This window comes from Chiroxiphia lanceolata, chromosome 3 (assembly GCF_009829145.1).
Source record: "Chiroxiphia lanceolata isolate bChiLan1 chromosome 3, bChiLan1.pri, whole genome shotgun sequence".
NCBI lineage: Eukaryota > Metazoa > Chordata > Aves > Passeriformes > Pipridae > Chiroxiphia > Chiroxiphia lanceolata.
In genome coordinates this window covers 89,287,373-89,305,163 of record NC_045639.1, presented here as the reverse complement: position 1 = coordinate 89,305,163, position 17,791 = coordinate 89,287,373, and the positions used below count along the sequence as shown (strand labels likewise).

The following is a 17,791-nucleotide window of genomic DNA, read 5'->3' as shown; positions in this document are numbered from 1 at the left end:
TTCTCCTTTCAGCATGTAATTTTCAAAACAAAAATACACTCTGGTTGTAAGACATGTAATGTCTAGGATCGTGTAATGTTAGTATGTAGTTATTTTAGTTCAAAATTATTACTAAATATTCCATCTATGTATCTAATATGGACGGACCGTAGCTACATTATGAAGAGAAAAATAAAGGCAAAAATTAAACTCATTCAAATGTACCAGTTCAAACTTATAGTTGAATAGTACAATGATTTATCACATGAAGGCATAAATATATATACATACAGATATGATTGTATGTTTCTTGAAGTATTGTCTCTGCCAGTTTTTTTAAAATATCACCCTATATATTTCACTAAAATGAAAAACTACTGGATTTTAATTTTGGTTATAAACAATGCTTTATGACTTATTTTCATTATTTCAGTGTTTACCACAATTATCTATGTTATACATATGTTTTTTTGTTATATATCTCTACATTTACCTGTATAGGTAAAACTAGATATTTACCTAAATGACTTTTAACCTGTTCACTAATGTCCATTGATATTATATTTTTGTACTTTCTACTGTTCTTGCTACAAATGATATTAAGAAAAAAAATTATCCTAATGTTTTGTTATCTTTCTTGTGCTTTCTGTTCTTTACTGATGTTGCATTAATAAACATCACATAGGGTCAAACTATTCAAAGAACCAAAAAAAGTTTGAAGCCCACAGGGCTGTGAAAGTTTTACATATTTCTGTGAGCTCAATAAGACATGAAAAATTTGGTGCCCTGCCTTCTTGATGAAGATTAACAGGAACAGAAGATGGCTTGGCATGAATCCATTTTGTGACAAAAATTGCCATGAGAATACAAAATAGCACAATATTAATTCATTTTCATGAAAATGATGGTAATGAAAATGAGAAATGGCATCAGCTAAATCCATTTTCATTACTCTGTTATGATTGCAATCTTGTAGCTCTCAGCTAGTGGGCTGAACGAAATCTATATTTTAACCACATTTTTAATGTCCCTGATAAGCATCTCCTTACCATTGCACACCATTTCATTCTAAACTTTGAATTCTGGTTTTAAAAAGCTTTTAAATCAGTTTCAGGTATCTAAACTTGACAACATATTTATTAATGATCCTTAAAAATGGTTCACAGAATGCAAAGTCATGGAACTCTGAAGAAACTGGCATTACATGACCAGATTTGTGAAAATGCAGAAACTCTTGCATTTGTAAAAATACAAAAGCATAGTATAAAACTGTACGGGCTCAGATCAAACTAATTTTCCTTTAAAAAAGAAAAAAGTCTTAAAAATATTCTACTGAAATTAAATGTATCTTTTGGATTCCAAGTACTTTAGGAAATCCAAATTTTTGACATTTTTAGGAACTCTAGTACTATCAATTTTAAAAGAATTGTGTTATAAATTAATTTTAAAAGAATTTTGTAATAAATTAAAAGATTATTTCTCACTGTCAAATTTTCAAGTTTATTCACATGGAATTGTTTCTGTTGCGTTTTTTCCTGAGTAAGCATAGAAATATTTTCTCATTACAGTAATATTTATCTTTCTTGGTGTGAATTAGGAACGAGTCAATATACACCATTCCTAACAAGAAAACCTATTGTTAATTTTTTTGTGTGTTAACAGAGAAATTAAAATATATGTGACATAATATCTCAAAAGATTTCTTAAAAGAAATTTCCAAAGAAACATATCCTAATTTTAACTACACTTCTAATTAACCAAGTTTCTACAGTGAGATGTATGGTGGTTGTATGTGGTTGTATGAATAGTTTTAGCTAAGTTTATGTCGACATTTGATTTTAGAATATAATTACAATAATCATGTAATTATTATTTATAAAAGAAAAATTATAGTAAAAAGTAATTATCAATTTGTATGTATGCCCAACTGTTTAATGTACTGACATTTAACATATTTTTAGCTTTACACTTACAGCTTACATTTTTGCAAAGCTTAAACAACTCCCTTTGCTTTGAATTTCCAAACGCCGCAGAATCTGATGCTCTGAGAACAGGATTAACTATACTTCATAAATACAGCTCGCTGTTTTAACAGAAAAAATTGAGTAGCCTAGCAGATGCACAGCTAATTTGAACATTCCACCAAGAACTTTGACATTCCTGTTCTCTGGCTTTTTGCATGAGCTTCCTTTATGTCCACAATCTCTAAGATTTCCCCTTCTGCCACCGCAGTCTATAAATGAGACTTTCAGGATTTTCAAATTCTTTGTCTGATCTTTTTTAAATAGAGGGGACAAAGTGTCTTGCTATCAAATTACCTCAGCAAATAAAAGTTTTGTTATGGCTCACAAATGACATCAAAACATGATGTAGAGACCTATGTACTCTTTTTCACAGTTTCCCCCATGACATCAAGAAATTTGGTGACCAAAAGCTCTTGAAAAAATTATAACAAAAACTTCTTGTCATACTAGTGTATCACAAGCCTTCCAGACACCAGATGACACAAAGATGAGGCAGGTCTATTACAACCTGGCCATTTCCAGCAGCTTCCCTCTGTATGACCTCTTGAATGCAAACTGATCAACATGAAAATCAGCTTAACAGGTCAGCCAAAGACCTGTGTGGAAGGTTTTCCATCATATGTTAAGCTCATGAAAACATGCACAACACCTTAAACATTTAGAATAAGTTTTTTCTTTCCAGGAAAAAGATATATATACTGCAGTTGAAGTTTGGATCCATAATCTCTTCTAACATCTGCTTCCCTCTTTATAAAAATAATGTATACAAGTTATATTCTTAAAGGCAACAATATTATAATTCATTGCATTATATATTCATGTCTTTTCTTGTGTCTGAATTTAACTTTTTCTTCTTTAAGATAGTTTCTGTGAGTTATGGAACATTATTTCAGTAAGATTTTTTATTAGTCTGAGTGGTGTTTGCTTTCTCTGCAGTTGGAAGCAGTGGTGCGTTTGCATCAAAACTATATATTGAAAAACAGGAAAACCAGAGAACTCCACCTGATTTCACATGATTTATTGGCTATGCAATTGTTTAAAGTTCTCATGACAAATAATTTAATAGAATAAAATGTGACATTAATTTACTTGTTTCTGAAATACGCAGTAAAAGTAAAAAAAAAATCTGAGAATAATTAACATAGTGCAATTTTGAATTACTCTTAGTCTTGCCTTGTCCCATACAGCTTTTCCTACAACATTAAATCTGATTTTTGATCTTGGAATTCTAAAAACATTCAGCACTTACCTGTTAGCTTCAAAACATAGTCATCGTTACTCTTCTTTTTTCTACATTACAGTTTTGAAGTTTTAAAGTAAAAGAAAGCAGGTAAAGTATACTGATTCAGAATAGTATTAAGCAGCAGCTCTGCTCAGTTCTTTGCATTATCTGAGTAATTATCTATTTTTTAAAATAGTTTACACATTCAGTTGCAGTGACTGGATCAGGCAAGACTAAAATTCTACATACATTGTATAATGCCTATTTCAAACTTATACTCAAAAAGACCCTTGAAATATTAGCTAAGTTGGCCTTTGTCTCTCTTTTCTTACTCATGGAGTCTTTGTGCCATGTCTAGCTATCTATCTGCTTAATGATGTCAGGATGCTGCCTCATAGGAGCTGGTTAATACAGTTCTAATGAACAAAATGATCTCCCCAGGCAGTGACATCAGACAGTGTCTTCAAGGTGATCCAGGCTCTTATGAAGAGTTACTGTTATAAAATTACATATATCGTTTCTTGAAAGTCATATCTAGGGCATTTTTTGAAGAGAGCTGTGCCAGTGTAGACAGCAGGGAATCACAGTACTCAAATCTCAACGTAGTTAAAATAGAACTACTTGAACCGAGCAAAAACTGAGTGGTCTGGACAATCTGAAAATTGGTCCTGAACACCCAGATTCTCTGACTGAACTTCTTTGCGTAGGTTCAATGATTTTTCTGAGGACAGATGTTATATTAAGTTGTAATGCCCTTCATGTGGTTGCTGTGTCAAATACTTGACAAAATACCATTCCTCTGTGTCCTCTGTGCATTTTAACACTCAGCTGGTAACCAGGAGACGTGATGGCTCCTGGCTAAAGAATTCATAAGGAACATAGAGTCCTGCAAGTGTGATGATATGATTGAAAGAGAAAATTTGAAATAGTTCAGTTACTAAACACAAGTAAGAAAACTGGATTAACAAACTTTAATTTTGGAACACAAACTCTCTTAATCCTGTATAGTATTCTGTATTGAATATCAAAGGCAGAGTGCTATGTTTCACTGAAACAGTATTACAGAGTATACTAATAACCACTCACAGCAATGTTTCTTCTTTAACAGGTATTACAAAAATAATTTCTATATCAGATATTTTTTCTGAAAATTTGGGTATATATAAGTGTGATAAATGCTTTCTGATGTAGTAGGTTCTTTGTGTTGTTTTCCTGTTCTCTGGTCATCCATGGTTTCTTAGATCACCAGTTTTTCTATTAGAAAGAGAGGAACTGCTGGTTTTGTACCAGACTGTCTCAAACTGAATAAGCTCTGCCTCAATGGAACAATGAAACAGGTATAACATAGGCAAAGCTACAGGTCTGTAGGAAAGAGAAAGGAGAGACTGTGTGTTTACATTAAACACCTGTAAAAGCACATGTCAAAAATATAAGAACAGAGGAAAAAGGACTTGCTGCTTTTGATCAAAACCAATACTTTTCATTGTTACTCCAGGTAAAAGTGATGGAAATTGGTCACAGGTGGGAAAAAAAGAGATTGCTCAAGGGGAAGAGAAAGAGTTAGATTTATGTTCATCTGGTATTCTGAAGCGATATTAACACTTCTGGATGCAAAGGGAAATAAGGTGATAGGGATCTACACATATACTTGACCATTTTGGTAGATCTGTAAGTTTCTTGGATTGGCTATGAGTTTCTATACATCTATGTCTATAACCATCTTTTTATATGTATGTATATGTTTGTGTCTACATAATTCTGTTGCAATACATCTTTCCTGAAAGCTTAAAGCAATATTCCAAGGTAACAAGAAGAATGGCAATGTATATTTGCTACAACACAATTTCAGTAATTCTTTTAACTCGGGGATATCATAGATCACTGTTTCAGAGTCTGACACACGTAAAAATTATGCTTTATTCCTATTTAATAACTACTGAAATGACTGTTCTTAAAAAGGGTAAGCAAATGATGTCCTGTTTCACTGTGACAAGATCAAAGAGAATGTTAGTTGCTCTCTGCCCTGGTTTTCCTTACTGAATCTCACAATTGCTTTACCCTTAGCTGAAATACTGTTAGAAATAAAACAGACCATCTGATGATGAGAAACCTCGTTTTGCAGCTTGTAGTACAATACAGTGTCTAAAGTAGTCTCTATAAGAATGCGGTTTGCACAAGTGGACAATCGCCATCCTGCTGATGAGACAAGTATAAACAGTTTACACCTTGAGCCCAAGTACTACCGTTCTCAGAGGTCCAAAAGAACACATATCCTCTTTGAATAGTCTCATAAAAAGATGTACACAGTAACAAAAAGCAGATTTCATATAAACAAGGAAACATAAAAAGAAGACTGCACCAAGTGGCACGATGTGAGGGCAGCACTAACACCACTAATTCACTGTGTTGTATTTGCACCTGATATAGAAATGGATTGACATTGGCATGTGTTTTCAACTTCTCTGTCAGTGTGAGATACTACCAGTTACATAGCATGTAAAGAATGCCATTAAAACACAATGTGAAAAGGAATTTCTGTACAAAAGAAAATCCTATAGAAGAAAGGAATGCAATTCAGTGTCCTGCCTTAATTACAGACCTTCCTTGTGCCTATATTTTAAATAACTTTTATGCGCAATCCTTGTATTACACAGTTTCTGACTTAATGTGTGAGGCACTTTAGTATGGCATGATTGTTTTCAGGCAGCCCTCCAGTTTTGGGCCAGCACTGTGGGTCACACTGATTTGTTCTTGGCAGGAAGCTAAGAACACATAACACTTTCAGTTGTACATTATGACTTTGCCGGGTTGTTGTGGGAAATAGCCAAAAGTGTTATCTTAATCCTTTCAATAGCGTACAGTTTGATCTGCTAATCACTCACAACCTCAGCTCTTAAAAAGGGGTGGATTAATGGCAGTTTTCAGAAAATGCTGCTAAGTTTAGAGTGGTTTGGTAGTCTCTTACACTGTATAACCACTCTGATCAATCACATACTAATTCTTATTCTTATGACAATGATTGTAATGAGAAAAGGAAACTGTAGGACATGAATCTTCTTATGTGATAAAGATTACTGCAAGGATTTGACAGGGTAAAAAATTAAACCCACCCTCTTAATAATCTTGAAATTGTCATCTACTGTCTGCTTCAAATACCATAGGGGAGATGACTGCTTGGACATTATCAGTCACAAAAATAGAGTAGATCTATTCTTTCTTCAACCCAGTGAATCATCATTCAGAGATTGTGTTGTAAGTGATAAAGGCTGCCACGTATGGAAATTAAGAAACCGAGTCTTTTAGTATAGCTAAACAAGAAAGGGAGTAGGGATGAAAAGCAGAACTTGGCCAAATTGACTTTGGCAAAAATTCCTCTTTTTTCATGTTGAGATGAAAATTGTATAGTAGCTCAAAAGGACAAATGTTCAGTCCAACATGCCAGTCTTATTTTTGAAAAAGATTTAATTTTTCTAACCTGTTGCTGTTTTTCACCCTCTTCTCTCACTTGCTAATAAGGCTACTAACAGTACTACGTTACAAAGGAAGTCTGAAAATAGTTTTTGTTTGTTTGTTTAAATCTTTTGGCAATTAGCCAATAACATTTCTTCAAAATAAAAATAAAAAATAAATAAAAATAAATAAAATTTAGAAAATAAGGAATAGATTGAATTACCCCAGTGACTAATATGCGAATGACATACCATAATTTTTTAACAACCTGAAAGATAAAAATTCTACAATTTAGAGAAATTTGTTGGCATATAAAGCATCCTTTATGGTGTAGTAATGTGCTTTCAGGCTGTGTTATATTCATCAAAGAGTATAACTGTCAACTCAGTCATATTGCTGTACTGACTGATTAGGAAGCAGTAACACCAACAGGCTGGATTTACAAAAGTTGCTAGTGGTGGTTTACACTTGGGTTAGCCTGACATCAGCTTGAAATGAAGGAACTGAAAATGTAGAACTAAAGGAGAACATGACAAAATATACCATTTTTTATATTATCATCTAAGTATTGCTTCAAAAATGGAAACTGGATATCCTTTTAAACTTTAGAGAAAAATACATTCCACAGGACTATGGAAAGCTAGACTACTTCTCCATTACATCACAACCTTTGTCTAAGTAACATGTAGGTTCTTCATCTTTACATACAGCTAATATTTTTTAAATACAGTTCATAATACTTCAGCTAAATTAATTTGAAAATCAATATGCTCAGGACTGTGAAATGCTGTTATATTAGCTTGTGGTTATAGAAAGAGAGAGAAGTTAACATTTTAGAGCAAAGGAAAAAGGTAGAGTTTTATGTTTTTGTTTTTGTTTTTGTTTTTTTAATAATATATTTTAAGGCTATTCAGCCCAAATGAAGTCCCGTAAGCACCTCAGTGTTTCAGGGTCCAATTCCAGAAATATCAATTTTCTCCTAGGATAAATAGGATAGATTATCATCTCTTTTAAAAAACAGGAGAACAATTCAAGACTGTGACTAGGTCATAATGTCCTAACACTTTTCTCATTTAGGTTATAAACCATCATTTAATTTTCACTACATAGATCCAGCCTGTAAAGATGCAAAATCTGACAGTGAATGAAAATAAATTATTTCCTAGGTGACAAGTGGGGAAAATACGGACACACTGTAACAGACAGTGATTCATCCATGTAGCTGTACAATGGTAAAGACACACATTTTTAATGATGAGTTAGTCTAAAGGTGTCTTCCTTCCATGTACGTAACTACTGTGCTTCCCACCAATGCATTGTTTGTCTGTAAAGGAACAAAGATATGCTGTAAAGCAGCAGGGACAGAAAAGGATTTCTGGGCAATGATATTGCATAAGAGCTACTGTATGATTTACAATATATCAGGAGTGTCCAGATAGATTTTCCCTCAAGTGAATGTAGGGTAACACTTCTCACCACAGAGAAAGAGATGATGACAAGAGCAGTGTCTCTCATTAATATCTGCCTATACACCAAGTTTAAACCTAACAAGTTTTGGTTTAAATCTCTTATAAATCTAAATAGTATTATAGAAGGAAAAGCTGAAGTTCTTATGCAATGAGGGGGGTGTTGTTTTTAGAATTAATATTTTTCTAGGAAAATTTATAGGAAATTTTGTCCTCAAAATTTGCAGAGATTTGCAGGCACCTGACTACTCCAGGTTTCATAACCTTTCCCATGGAGGCTGCATTGCGTAAGCACAACTGAACAGCAGTGGATGACATGATAAAAGAAGGAAACTAAAAACGTATGGTAATACATTTACTCTTCCTAATTTTCATTTCTTACTCTTTTTTTTTTTTTTTTTTTTTTTATGTTCCCCAAAACTTTATCCCTATGGACAAAGCTGCAACAAATACAGGGTGAGAGTGATGTGGTAAAAACAAGGTCAAATATGTGACTTCTGCTGTCCATAGCTGTTAACTAGTTACAAGTTCATGGCAGTGTGGTGAACAGACTCAAGAAGAGGGGAGGAATAGGCTGCAGAATGTCTCCCTGCAGCTCTGCAAATGAACTTTTACAAAAAAAATGAATATAGATTAAACAGGAGGATGAACTACTGTTTTTCATTTTGATTTTTAAATATTTTATTTCAAACACAAAGTAGTGCATAAAGGAGTGGGAATGTACAGGCCTAAATCTATAGCTGAAGCAGGAGCTGTGCTGCACAGTGTTCTCATTTGCATGAGGAACCTGTTTTTTAAGTGAACATGCTGATATTGCCTTCTCACAGGGTTTCAGATCACGTCACATAGCACATGAATAGGATTCCTTTCAAATAAGATTAAATCAAAACATGCAATCCCAGTGTGTAACCAATAAATCCAACTGCTAACCAGCATTCAAGTCCCCAGGTAGAAACCAGAACTAATCCAAAATAAAGATTCTGAAATGCGTAATGTGGATAGCAAGCCTTCCACATGAATTGTTTTCTTGTCAAGATCCACTTCTATTGGGCCACATGCTTGGTATGTTGGACTGAAAATTGCTGGCCAATGCTACCAAAGACAACAAAAGGCAGAATGTCTGAGATTTTGCACACAATGTCCAGTACTCTTCCAAATTACCTTTGAACAACTGCTGTGTCACAATCTGAAAAACAAATATTCTCTTAATATTGTTTTGAGGAGGACCAGACAGAATCTGAGCTGAGATAGTCAGAGTTCAACTCCAATTCTACTTCTATATGACAAACTTTGTTTGTGGCACTTCTCCCATGAATACTAATTTTAAAGTCATTTTAAAGGATGAAAAAGATTTTCTATTTTAATTTTCAATTGTCATCAGTTTCTACTGAAAACTACCCTACTTAGGGGATACATAGTGAGCTAAAATAATACTTTTATATTAAAAACATATATAAAATGCATAAAATATATGTCAAATATATAAAAATTGTGAAGATATTAAAAAAATAATATTCTTTCCTTTCCCACCCAGACAAACAATTCTTCTTCTTTGTGTAAAAATGTTTTCAGGGAAGTAGATATTCTTGTCTGATCTCCTGTTACATTATATTCCCTTACATTTTAACCGTATACATAGAATTGCCAAAGTCATGCTTTGCAAAAAAAAAAATAAATCAGGTCCTGTGATGGGCATCAGGTACTGAAAACTTCATTGCTTCCATTGATTTTTTCCCATTTTCCATAATAAGTTTTAGATTCTGTAATATCAACTTCTATGTTATGCATTTACAGTAATGTTCTAAATTATCTAAAAAACTTCACAAATATAAAAAGTTTCTGTTAAAATACTTTAAGGCAACATTTCAGCCTTTCATTTGAAAAGTTACATTTATGAATTCTGTCACATGTAGTTATGTTCAACAACTCCTCAAAGATTTTTGCAATTCTTATCAACTTCCTTTCCGAGGTTCAGCATAAATGAAATTATACTATTGGTCTCACCAGTGAGAATAATCATCCCTCTAACCTATTTTCTTTATTTTATTGTTAATTATGGAATTATCCACTTCGTTTTAAATTCCATATTGGAAAAAATTATTTTGAATAAGAAATTTTGGGTTTTGAAGTTTCCTAATTTTTCTACGACATTTATATGATGATCACATCTATTAATTTTGATGTATTATAAAACAATCACAAGCACTTTCAAAGACAAGACCGTGAAAATATTATCTAAATGATAAATAATGAAAATAATTAATGAAAATTTTAAATTCCCTAGTAAAATATGTAGGGTTTTTTCCCGTAAGATTGTTTTGTCCATTTTAAGACTGAATTTATAATTTCTACCTCAACGTTTTCAAGGTAGATGCTATTTCATTTAGGAAGAAAAGTAACCTTTTAGCCTAAGTAGCTCAGATATTTTCTAAATGCTCTGCATCTTCATAAAGTTCTTTAAGTACCAGGGTTTGAGATTGAAACTAAGACAAGTTGTATAAAATGCATAATTCAGTGAGCAAGAAGAAAACATACAACTATATAAATTGCAGGCTAAGACGCTCCCTAAGAAAGCTTAAACCTCGTAAGAAGAAGGAGAGTCCTGCCATGTTAATTTCTTGACTGTGGAAGAAAACCAGCTCCATAGTTTCAAAATTACTACCTATCCTGGAAGAAACTAACATCCTTCCTTTCTTCTGTCACCTTAAATTCCCTCTTCAAGAAGTCAAGAAGTATCACTTCAAAATCTGTGAATTAACCAGTGTTGAATGAATGAAAAAAGAGGCCATAGAGTACCTACCTTGCAGCCACTTACTTGTCTGAGCAGCTTTCTCTAGCCAATGCTTCAGGCTGCATGGCATATTTACCCTATTTAAGTTTTGCAGTTTTGATGCATAAAGGAAAATTTTCAAATGAACACACTGTCTGGGAGTCATACAAAAGTAGAAAAGCTAGTGTAAGATTGGGGGATCAGAAGGGTCCTAAAAACACAGAAGCAACTTGACTATGCCAAGTTATTTTACAACCTTCATCAATGAATATTTTTGCAAATTAATTTAGTCTCTTTTGATTTAATAAATAATTATTATGATTTATAATTGTTGCAATGATTGGACTGATAGAGAAAGTCAATGTTCAAGATATATTTATAGCTACTAACTGCTTCTTCGTCATGCACTTTGGAAATCTTTATTAACCTTAAATATCTTTCACACTTTAGTATGAAATTTACGCTAAATTCATTTTAGGATGAAGGTGACTTTTACTACAACTCTTATCCGAGGCATGCTTAGCAATATACACACGGTCATCAGCAGTTTGAGTGACAGATTATTATCTAATCTTGCATTCCACTCGCACAGGCAGTTTTCCAGTAGATTTGACATTGATCATCTGTCCATTTGATTTGTTAATTTTATAAAAAATGTGCTTTTTTACAAAATGACTAAAAGCTTGTAACTTAGTATAGAAATGCTGTTATTTTATATTTTACTACATCATGAATTTATTTTCCAGAGAAATGGCTTTGACTGGTGAAACCAACGACATTATTTTTCCTTCTCTATCATCTCTCCATAGCTAAATGAGCCTCAGGAATTTGCGGTTCAAATGTAATTCATCTGACTGTCACAAGAGAATCGATGCTGGACTGACAGAATGGGGAGACAGTAAGACAATGCATCACTATGGACATGAAACTCTCATGTTACTGTCAGCATGTTCACTCTATAATAAATCTAATTTTCCTATAAATTTTCTATTTACCAAGTGTTTATGACCAAAAAAAAAGTAGGAAACCACAAAACAAGATAATGTGTGACACTAGAAAGGAAATCAATTTTCCCAAATGGTTTTGGGAACACAAAATGTCAAGGTTCACATTTGTAGAATATTGTATTATCTAATTTTTAATATTCATTACATAACATTTTCATAGTGAGGATGCCTTTTAAAAAAAGGTAAATATTACAGACTACATATTTGTTCCCTATTCACGCAAAAGCTCAGTGATACTATCTAGGAATGTTCATAAAGAATGGATGAACCTGTGTGCAAACAGCCAAACACTTTCTACAGTATAAGTGCATACAATAAATAAATAAAAATTATCCAAAATTTGGCAAATATGTTCATGATTTCTTAAAATTTGCTCACAATTTTTTTTAAGCTGGATGACTTGCCTATAACCTAAAGAAAATAGGTACTAAATAGTCAACATTATTATGAATATTAATGAGAGGTATGGAAAATAAAGATCCAGGCCAAGCAGTTTACTAATGACTAAAAGAATAAATTCTGCCTCCATTTAGCCTTAAATACCTAATTGTGTTCCTATGAGTAAAATTGTTTCTCCAAAAATACTTTTTTTTACAGGATTGATTGCTTTATATTTATAGTAAAATAATCCAAGGTCTGATTAGGCACCTATACAGCTCTAGAAATTATATTATAAAAATATCTCAAAATGTTATTATCAAAACTGTTTATTTTATTGAAACACCACTGGTGAACTGCCAGCTCTACTTTGAAGAAAGAAAAATTTATTTTTAAAAAGCAAGTATTTCTTCTGAAAATTAGGAAAAGCGTAGCCTGAGTTCTACAGCTGGTACTCCTGAGAATCTTGGGTCCAGAGTGTTGCCCTACACTGTGAAGACATACAAGGATCCTTACTAGTCTGGGTTACTTAGCACTGTGTTCCATCTTTATATGTTTCACCTATGTGAGCTCAAGATGTGTGGGATTTTTGCCACTCTTCCATTACTATCTTCATATCATTGCAAAAGAGAGATCTAAGGCAAAGATCTGTCAAGTGTGGATTTTTCCTATTCCCTGTTCATTGTCAAATCAGTTCAATGCTGCTGTTAGCATAATACTGTGTAGTCAAGGGTCTGCTGATTTCCTACTCTCTTGCTGGAAAATGTACTAAGTGGTACACTCACACAAGCGTAAACTCCTCTGGTAGGTTTATATAACTCGTCTTCACAGAGCCAAGTGATATTTTGGTTCTACACTGATATGAACCTAAAATACCACCATAAAGAAGACATATGTGTCTTCCTATGATTAAAACGTTTCAAATATATCTTATTAAAGTGATTTGCTATCTTTATAACATATTTCTGTAAATATTTACATGTCTTTTGTATGATTATCCTCTCTCTCATATCACACTGTTCTTTAGCAAAGAACAGCTACCACTGATGTTACTTGGAAAAGGCCCTTAGAAAATGACCATGATTGTCCCGGTTACTTCACAAAAGAGGTTTAACCCTGAACAAGGTGAACACTGCATTTTAATGAAATTTCTTAAATATTTCTTACTAATCAGCAGAATTACTTAACAAAATAGTTAAAACTGAAACATGAAATTACAGATAAAATTTAAATTACTTTCACAGTTATATGAAGATTAATATAACACATAATGTTATTATTTTAGTACAAAACTAATATATCAAGAAGTCATCTCTGGAGATACCTCAAAAAAAAGGTAAAAATACTGATTCTGTGAGAGTTCTTGATACTTGCTACAGTATCTCTTCATCTTAGAGATGTCCCATTTCACTAAAATATGAAAAAAATATTCTCATATGTGTATAAATAAAAATATTTTTTTATTCCTGTGTTGCCTTTTTTTCTTTGAATCTTCAAAAGTATAAAAACACAATGTCTTGGTTTAATTTAAACAGTAAAGGCAACAGTCACACTAGTTTAATTCAACCTATATCACAGCTTTCATGATGAACATAGAAAAGTTTTGTACACCATGAAATGACAGTAATTCAGGCTTATTTACAGAGTGCTTTTAAAAATGTATCATCTACATTTTGGATAAATATTGTTTTCAAAAAATGGATAGTGTATGTAAGTAAAATTCCTTAAAATAATCATCCATGTTTATAACTTCCACAACAAGATTATAAAAACATAATGAGAAATAATAGATAATTACTAAAATGAAACTCAAAACTCCTTTGATCTGGGAACTCCCCATTCTAGTTGGGTGGGCTTTCTAATGGTTTTAGGAAAAATTTTCTGTCTTAGAAATGAAAAAAGCTAATTTCAGAAGACAATTTCTTTGGTTTTAGTGCATAGAGAAAAGTTTGTATTTAGAATATGCTAGTAAGTGCAAACGTTAAGTTTCTAAATCACATTTTGAAGTTTTTCTTTAAGAAAATCATGTGTGAGTTCTGGTCACACTTTTTAATTATTATCATATATTTTAAATCAAATACAATTGTCTGTTCTGTGAACAATAGCTCCTAAACCAGGTAAACTCTAAGTAACCTTGCTGTAGTCAACCAGGAGAGGGATAGCAGTGCGAAAACAGTAACATCAAAACTAACTTTGAACACTTTGGGAATATGTTCATCCTGTCAAATCTATAATCAAATCAAAGTAAAAGCTTTTCAAGATATCTTAAATAAGCACTAGAAGTCCTGTAACCTATTATGCATGACAAAGTAAACCCTTAAGTGGGTGTGTAGGCCTACATATAGCCCAGACTTTATCTTTCTAATCTGGTGATGAATACAGCAGGCCACCATCTGGTGTGCGTGTACATCAACAACTACAATACAGCCCTACAATTTAATAATCACAAATTTTAACTGCTACTTACCACTTATTTCCAGCTACAGGTCTCAGATTAAATCTGTCAAATAAACGTAGAAAATCAGCATAAGATTAACTGGTTTTGTTCCGGATTTCAGATGCAGACAGTGAAGCTGGGAGAGCTCTGCTGTTGCTACGGAAACCTGACGCTGAGGATTTAATGACAGCATCAGACGGTATTGTACTAGAGATTGTCTGCTTGAGGGACTAGACAGCATGCTGCTGATAAGAAATAAGAATGGATTCTAAATGTTTTCAATTTACTTTACCAGACGAATCCTCTCGTCGTCTGAAAATTTGATAGTAGTTACAAAGAATTTATATTAATGTTAGAAAAATACATAACATGAAACATAATCTGCCTGGAAACTCTCTAGGCAGGTAACTAATCTTCCTAAACCTTTACTCAATATGTAAAGTTAATAAAGTTAATACTGTATTTAGTCTGAAGAAAGTATACTTTGCATCTTCAAAAAAACTGTCTTTAAACTGATAGCTTATAAAATTAAAGACCTTTTAAGTTCTTGTATTTTAAGTTCTTTAACAATAATTTGTTAATAAAGGATTTAAAGAGGAAAAATTTTCAACAAGTTCCAGATTTACAGAGGCTTGAAACTATTAAAATCCAGGGATTTATTTTCTATTCAGTCATTCATTTAAGTTTGTAAATATTTTTATTTTGTGATGTGAAGTTTAAAATACTATTATAATTCAAAACCAGTATTTCTGAACAGTCTGCATAAACTGCAAAGTATCATTTGTCAAAATACAGACTGATACATGTCTTTGGCAGCTCAAAATTTTCTTTTAAAAAGTCTTTTTCTACTTCACATATCTTTCTGAATTTAATTTACCTCTGATGATTAGTTGATTGTTATCAAAAGAAAAAACATCGTAAAAATATTTTCTGAAAAAAAACCCCATGATTCTTCTATCAGATATGTATATTTAGTAGTACATCTGAGCTCCAGGATATTAGTTCAGTGGGAAGTTTACATAAATACACAGAAATTATATTTTATAATCAATTGAGGGTCTTTTGTACTAAGGTATTTTACAAAGATATTATGTTTCCCACTACACAACACTGGGAAGCCTCTTGACTGTAGTCACAAAAACAACTCCTTCTTCAAGGATAAGGCCACTTCAACTTTACTCTTCAAACAGAGCAGAAAGGACTGCCATACCAAAGGTCTAAACTACACATCACATAGGACCATTTGATCAATATGCCTTTGAAGGTTAAAGATTGATGCAGTCCTACTGGGATTTAAGACTGTATCTCCAGGAGTCTTAGGTATTTCAAACATGAAGATAACCCCATCAACAGACCTCACCATTGATGTCAAAGGGAATTTCTGATTATGCTAATGGTAGGACCATGCAATACCTCTACCTACTACCCCTCAAGAAGAAAAAAAAAGAAAAAATAAAAGAAAGAAAGAAACAAACAAGCAAAACAAAAAGACACCAAACCAAATAAAAAAATAGAGGAAGGAAAAACCTATGAATTTCCTTATTATTAATTTCCCTATAATGTTTTTGCTTTGAATCCTAAATAACACTGGAGGAAAAGTATTAATTATCGATCCATGGTCAAATTAAAACTTCAGGAAAAACAGTTCAGGTTGAACTAATATTTCTTTCTATTGATTTTTGAGTAAGAGTTAGGAGATTCAAGATAAAGAGTAGGGTTGTCTTCGACAAGACAAACTGCAAAACAAAGAAAATAATATTAAGTTGCAGTCGATGCAGGTAATCTTAGGTTAAATACACTCATCTCTTTTGAATTAAACATTTAAAAAAACTACATAAAAATTTGGGTTTACTTTCAAATGAGCAATGTTTTGAATGTAAAAGAACTTTTCCTTGAATAGTCAAAATAAAATGAGTTAGCATTTCACAAATGAACTACTTTCTACCTTTTTGGAAAACTCCCCATATTCTAGTCCAAGCTGCTCACCAATTTCAAACTGAATTTCTTGTTTTAGACAACTTCTGCCCAATTCTTTTTTGAACTGTAATACTTGTCAAAGCCAATAAAATACCCCACACAGTATATGTTGTGCAATAGCTTTGAAAACCCCTTAGAAGGAGCATTTCCAGAATATACCATTACAAAATATAGTAAGTAAAAGAGTATGTGGTATTTGAACATAACGTATTGCATGTACATCCACCTTTTTTATCTTAGGAAGTTGAAGAGTTTTGAAGAGGTTTCAAGAGAGGCTTTTGGGAAAACATAAGGGAAAATTATTCTGAATATTTTTGAAATAGGGGAAATTATTAATGGAGGGTACCCAGCAAAACGAATGAAAAAAATTTACGACAGCACTTAAAACTAGGTTAAAATGTAAAGAAAATAATCTTAGAGTAATTTCATCAAAAATATACATCTGAATTTTGAAAAATATGTACATCATGTACAAAACAAATCACAAAGAGGCTGAAATTGTTTTAGATTTATTTGTGCTTTGAATCTTTTGAACTCTGATATCTTTTTTTTTGTTTGTTTCTTCCTCTGATTTTTAGAGTGTATGTGTTATTGAAAATATTAGAATGGCTCTAGCATCTCTCTAAAGACAGAGGGAACTCACTCCTTAAAAGCAATCTTAGAGAACATCCCAGAGTCTACATGTTCAGCAAAAAAGAACAGTCAAAGAGCACAGGTCTGAATTTTATGCAGAGACTGACAAACTGCTGAGAAGAATGAGAAGCACAAAGGCCTCATAGACCACAAATTGGCTAAAGGACAATCATGTAGATGCTGCCATAACTCAAAAAGTCACTGAGCAGTTGAAGCTAAGCTTAGGAAAGAGGAATTTGTAGTGGTGACATGCACAAGAAGGGGCCAGAGCTGCTTACAAATACTTTCCATTTCTTTTTTCTTTGTCTCTCTGAGTTTGTTTCTTAATTAAAAATATTCCCTATATCAGAGGTTTTTTAGCTCATAAACATTTTTTGTTGTTCTTGTTCTTTTATGGAATTCCTAAAGGAAAGATAAACACATATTATGCTGTAAGTGAAACAAAAAC

General features: G+C 32.6%; 1 protein-coding gene across 1 annotated transcript in view; it reads right to left on the bottom strand.

Annotated features, from left to right (window-relative positions):
- The window catches only part of EYS (eyes shut homolog), an 852,398-nt gene extending 837,591 nt beyond the window's left edge, over positions 1-14,807 (bottom strand). The window contains exon 1 of the mRNA XM_032683211.1: positions 14,764-14,807. The gene's annotated coding sequence lies outside the window, so the exon portion shown is untranslated. The remainder of the gene's footprint in view (positions 1-14,763) is intronic.
- Positions 14,808-17,791: the final 2,984 nt, after the last annotated feature.